We start from the raw sequence: 6,970 nt of genomic DNA, 5'->3' as shown, positions 1-6,970 counted from the left end.
GATGGGTGTCCACATGTGTTGTGATCTGTCTTGTATTTTACTATATCTTATATACATAGTTATACTAATAGATTGGGTATATGATAAAGCAACACGTAAGTCGATTAATTAATCTGATTTTTCATGGAGGTATTCAATGATTGCGACTCAATCAGCCTATATATAGATAGTGAAATACTAGTATAAATTATAGAGCTACATTTCGTTATAGTATGATGGATGGATAGGAATGATCTAGAGATTGTGCTTTGTTTAATATTGAAGAAGAGTAGTTGCGGTGTCGACAAGGAAAGCTTTAATAATTAAAGATATGAGATGAGAAGTGGGCAACCACTTCTTTTTCATTTTAATAATATCATAATGGCTGCTTTATCTTTGTTTTGGTTGGTGGATATCAGTCTCAAATCTATGCACGTAGCCATAGGATATTGAATTTCGTGATTCATTCATCTTGAAGATTCTAGTGAATAATAGTATCATTGTTACTCGAAGGATCCACCAAAAAAAACTTATCCTTTATAAATACAAGAGTGAACTATACAAATAGTCCCTCTACTAGGTGTTTATCTTGTCATTAGTCCCTACATTTTTAAAATATCCTCAGGCAATCCTAGACTAAGCTTTTATCTAAAAAATGATCATTTTCACTGTTTCGGGTCGAAAATACTCTTTTAGGAGTTTGGGCAATTCCTTCATTTCAAAAATTTGACTTTTTCAGAATGTCAGCACATTAATGTGCGTGCAAGTTGTCTGTTTTTTTTTATATTTCTCTCTCTCTCATACTTCTCTCCTCTATTAAATACTATCTCATTCTCTCTCTCACCTTCTCTCCTTCATCTCTCTTGCCTTCTTCCTCCCCTTCCTTCCTTTTGCAAAAGTCGTCGCAAAATCTCGACTCAATTCTTTGCCTTCATGTCTTCGCTGGCTGTTACAAAATCGGGTGACGGAGGAGGCGGGACTGGTTGTAGGTGGCTCCGATTTGAGTACGAAAATTGTTTGTGCCGACAAAGAGTGATTCTCAAACTCGTTGTCGACCCAAGAAAGGAATCAAATGGAATATTGTATTTCGTTTGCGAGCAAAAGGGCAAGGTTGGAGGCTGCAAGTATTTTCGGTGGTGTAGTACTCGGCTTAATCAACAGAAAATAATATCATAAGGAGTACTAGGAAAAGTTACTAAAATAATAACATATCCAGTATATATACGACGAAATAAACGTAAAATAATATCATATTTGATACCTGATAGTTATATCAGATGTAGTCCCAAAAATAATATCATATCGGGTTTGAAAGAAATATTAATTGAAGTCCCTAGTAGAGTACTGTACATTTTAGACTTTTGAAAATTTTACCCGGATTTGCATGTACTATCAAATATACACATATATAATTTTAAAAAATGAGTAATGGGGTGATGCCACGTAGAGAGAGAGAGGCAAATTTGAGTGACCTTTCCATCTTCACACCATTTTCAACCTTTCATCTTCCTTCCCTCATACCAACCCTTCACTTTCCCTCTCAGCTCACTTTCTCACCTCGCTCTTGAAGGGGTTGGCAGCGGAAGCGTGTGATATTTACCGATCATATAAACTTGATCTATTTAGCAGATTATTTAGACAAATTCTATTCGCGTAATTATCACATGTATCATGCTTATAACTTGAATTAAAAAACATGCTTTAGCACATAAAATCCCTAAAGCATGCTTACTACGGAATTAGCCAATTTACCTCGTAGATTCAATCAAGAATCGATGATGGCTTGCTCCGTCTCCACGTGAAGATCTTCAATACAAGACCTCGGATCTTCTGACTGGTGTCCCGGACTATACGCTGATATTTGTGTGGGCAAATCTCACCAACGTACTAGGACTCGAATAATGGAAGACAGAAACTGCTCACAGAGGGAGCACAAATTTCGAGCTCTCTCTTTGTAGAGGGGGACGAAAATTTTGTATGTTAAAAGTGTATTTTCTGTCTCCTTTATTCTCCTATTTATATAAGTCACATATTGGGCCCAGTCAGGGATCTAAGGAAGAATTTGGAACAGGCCTCACCCAATTAGCTTTTTACTAATTAAATTGAACCCACAATTTAATATAAGCTTATATTGGAATATTACGAGCAGCGACTACAGAAGTAATATTGCACTGCCTTCCAAATCTGAAATTACAAGTATTCCGGGTTTTCTTTAATTGCATTTGATTTATTTCCCGCGCTTAAGATAGAAATATCCATTAATTAATTAATTAATGTCTGCTATAGACTTAATTAATTAACATATTTCAAATTCCAAGAGTGGATTTAGCAAGAAACTCTTATTTATTATTCATAGAGTAATCAAACTCCAACTAGCTAGGTTCCGAATAATAAAACCTCGTTTCGAGCTCCTCTTGTGGATGTTATCAAACGAGACTCTCCTCGCGCACGTTTCAACATAATAGCAATCCTAGCACCGCTAGATAATGATCACCACTACCCAATATACCTGGATCGTTGGGTTACGAAAAACCCACACCTTTGGTAAGTCAAAGTAGTGGATACTCAATGTCGTGTGCTCAATGCTAACGTACATTGATTAAGAAATTAATTATCAAGACCTCGTCTTTCAGTAGATAGCATAAAGGCTCGTCTTGCTGTTAGATCCATTCAGTGCTATACCACACCAACGTCATCTTATTTCAATAAGGCTAAGAAATAATCGGACTGACATTGCAACCTTTCGCGATAGGTAGTCTAGCCCTATCTAGGTTGTGAAATTCTTATTTTTCTTTGTTTAGAACTGACCGTGTTACCTTAAATTGGACGACGCCCACAACCGGTCTACTAAAACAAAGAATTAGACTTTGTTACGTTTGCTTATACATTTAATTATGCAATAAACAACCATTAAATGTAAAACATAACAACATTATGACAAAAATAATCTGTTTCATTTATTGGAAAATAACCATTAGAGTTTTACAGTATGCAATCACTCGAAAGGTGATTTCTAGTATACAAAACCCTAACAATCTTCCACTTATACTCAAAACAGCTTTCGAGTATACAAAATGGTAGTGCACATGTCTAAATTTCTCCCACTTATACTGAAAGCGAGTTGAGGTTTTGAATGAGTCAAACTCCCATCCCTTCAACGTGGCATTCGAACGGTTTCACCGCCAAAGCCTTTGTAAAAGGATCTGCCAGGTTGTTCTCTGACACAATCTTGACCACTTTTATGTCTCCTCTCTGCACTATATCTCTAATGATATGATACTTCCGCTCTATGTGTTTGCTCTCTTTGTGAGCTCTTGGTTCTTTCGAGTTTGCCACAACACCAGAATTGTCACAATAAATGGTGATGCTCTTGGGCAGATTCGAAACCACACCTAAATCCATAAGGAAGTTCTTGAACCATATCGCCTCTTTTGCAGCCTCCGAAGTGGCCACATACTCGGCTTCCATGGTCGAGTCCGCGATGCATTTCTGCTTCACACTCTTCCAAATTACGGTTCCACCTCCTAAGGTGAACACATATCCTGAAGTAGATTTTCTCGAGTTCTGATCAGCTTGAAAGTCTGAGTCAGTATATCCCAAAGGACAGAGCTCGGCTGCATTGTAAACTAGAGCATAGTCCTTAGTCCGTTTAAGGTACTTGAGTATGTTCTTTACGGCAGTCCAATGTCCTTGGCCCGGATTCGACTGATATCTTGCCACCATGCCAACAGCAAAGCAAATATCAGGTCTAGTACAAAGCATAGCATACATGAGACTTCCAACTGCCGAAGCATATGGAATCCTTCTCATTTCCTGTATCTCAGACTGCGTTTTAGGGCACATCTCTTGAGATAAATGGATGCCATATCTAAAAGGTAAGAAACCTTTCTTGGCATCCTGCATGCTAAAACGACTAAGTACTGTTTCGATGTAAGATTCTTGAGATAAGCACAACATCTTCGTCTCTCGATTCCGAAGAACCTTGATCCCGAGGATGTGTCCCGCGTCTCCCATATCCTTCATCTCGAACTGGTTCGACAACCATGTTCGAACTGATGAAAACATCTTTTTATTGTTTCCAATTAGAAGAATGTCATCTACATACAAAACTAAGAACACTACATTTCCCTTATCAACTTTCTTATACACACAACTTTCACTTGGGCACTTTTCAAATCCAAACTTGCAAACAGTTTGATCGAAACATTGGTTCCACGACCTAGATGCTTGCTTGAGGCCATAAATGACCTTCTTAAGCTTCCAAACCATGTGTTCTTTTTGCCCTTTATGGCATATCCTTCGGGTTGTTCCATGTAGATGGTCTCCTCAAGACTGCCGTTGAGAAACACAGTCTTAACGTCCATCTGCCATACATCCCAATCCATATAAGCTGCAATAGACAACAGTATCCGGATCGATTTGAGCATGGCCACTGGGGAGAAGGTCTCATCATAATCGATGCCTTCCTTTTGGGTATACCCCTTGGCCACTAGTCTTGCTTTGAAGACTTTAACTCGTCCATCGGGTCCACATTTACGTTTATATATCCACTTGCTCCCAATGGCAGTACAGCCTTCGGGTAGGACGGACAAATCGTAGACGTCTTTGTCTATCATAGATTGTAGTTCCGAATCCATTGCTTTCACCCATTCGCAATGATCGACATCTGCCAGCGCTTCCGCAAAGTTCCAGGGATCTAATACATTGCTGTCCGAGGAGTGATCCATAGATTCCCCCAAACCAATGTATCTGTCGGGCTCATGTGAGACCCTTCTACTGCGGCGCGGCACTACAATATTTTGAGTAGAAGTTGAAGTTTCGGGAATTGTTTGTACACTTGGTACTTGTTCTTGGTTTATAGAACTTGTGACAGAAGTTAGCTCATCAAGAGCCACTTCATTGCTGGGTTTATGATTCATTACATAGTCTTCCTCTAAGAATGTCGCGTGAGTGCTCACAATGACTTTCTTATCTTGGAGACTAAAGAATTCATAACCTTTCATCCCTTTGGGGTATCCTATAAACAAACATACCTCCGTCCTAGATCCTAGCTTAGTTGGATCCTTTTCCAATACATGAGCCGGGCAACCCCAAACCTTGAGATGTGCTAGATTGGGCTTACGCCCAGTCCACAACTCATATGGAGTTTTAGGTACGGATTTTGATGGTAAATTGTCTAAAATGTGACTTGCAGAAAGCAAGGCATGTCCCCAAAACGAAATAGGCAGACGTGCATAACTCATCATCGATCGAACCATGTTTAATAAGGTCCTGTTCCTTCTTTCAGCCACGCCGTTCTGCTGGGGCGTGCCCGGCGCAGTCAGTTGGGATTCAATTCCCACTTCCGATAAGTAGTCCAAAAATTCGGCACTGTGGTATTCGCCTCCACGATCAGATCGTAGGCATTTGATATTCTTCCCATGATACTTCTCCACAAGAGTCTTAAAGTCTTTAAACTTGTCAAAAAACTCTGACTTGTGACGCATCAAGTAGACATATCCAATTTTCGAGAAGTCATCAATAAAAGTGATGAAGTATCGAAAACCACCTCTTGCCTCAGTAGACATTGGTCCACATACATCGGAATGAACGAGCTCAAGTACTTCCTTGGCCCTATTGCCCTTAGCCTTAAAAGGCCTCTTGGTCATCTTGCCTTCTAAGCATGACTCACACTTATGAAAAGGTTCCTCCTCTAGACCTTTGATAAGATCTTGTTGAACAAGAGAATGGATCCTCCTTTCATTGGCATGACCAAGTCTAAGGTGCCACAAGTACGTTTCGTTCATTGAACTTGAAGGTTCCTTTCGTTTCTTTGAAATTTTTGATGTTGTATTGAGTTCTGATTTGCGATTATTAAACTGTGTAGAAGTGATTGTATACAGATTGTTTTCCATGATACCACGACAGATATAAGAACCATCTTTCTTAATAACGCAGTTGTCATTAAAAGAAATCGAATATCCATCATAAACCAATTTAGAAAGTGAAATTAAATTTCTTCTAAAAGAAGGTATCAACAAAACATTCTTCAAAATCAAAAATCTATCACTACTAAAACGCAAATAAATGTCTCCCACTGCAACGGCTGCCACTTTGGTAGCGTCGCCCAGCTGGACTTCGATCTCACGATCATGTAGCCGTCTTGTCACCTGCATTAAGTCAGGATCAAAACAAATATGATCAGTGGCTCCTGTGTCAATAACCCAAGTGTAAATTGATGTCGAAGTCAAACAAGACTCGACAACTAGAGCCTGGTGCATACCTGTAGCCTTGCCCCGTTTAGGACAGTCTGGCTTCCAATGCCCATTCTCTCCACACTTGAAACACTTCCCCGTGGGCTTCTTGTTAGCCCTCTTCTTCTTCTTTCCCTTAGCTATCTTGGCCGGTCCTGAGTTTGTTGCCTGCCTTTTTCCTTTGCTAGGCTTTAAGCCATAGGAACGAGGCGCCGAAATCATCATGGCCGCCTTAGCCTGGACCATAAGGTCCTCTACCGACTGAAGTTCAGTCAACGGCTCTGCCAAGGTGTAATTCCTTTTGTTCATCTCGAAGTTGAGCTTGAACTGTTGGAAGCTAGGGGGAAGACTTTGAAGTATGATAGTCACCTGGGACTCGGGATCGATCGTCCCACCCAAGACCTCAATTTGGTTGAGGTGGCCCATCATCTCGAGGACGTGGTCCCTCACAGACGAGCCTTCCTTCATTGTCTTCGACATGATACTCCAAAAGGCTTGAGACTTAGCTGTTCGATTTTGAGTACCAAAAAGATTCTTGAGATTCTGCATAATCTCGGCGGCAGTTTCCATAGCAGAATGCTGATGCTTGAGTACTGATGACATAGATGCCAACATGTAGCACTTAGCCATCTCATTCGCCTTATGCCACCGTCTGTGTGCATCTCTGACTCCTGCCGTAGCGTTAGCCGGCGGCACTGGAGGTCCAAATTTTGTTTCCATTCTATGTAATTTTGGCCCTCGAGTTTATTTTCTTTGAG

This window comes from Salvia splendens, chromosome 19, assembly GCF_004379255.2.
Source record: "Salvia splendens isolate huo1 chromosome 19, SspV2, whole genome shotgun sequence".
Lineage (NCBI taxonomy): Eukaryota > Viridiplantae > Streptophyta > Magnoliopsida > Lamiales > Lamiaceae > Salvia > Salvia splendens.
Note: the sequence above shows the minus strand (reverse complement) of the source record.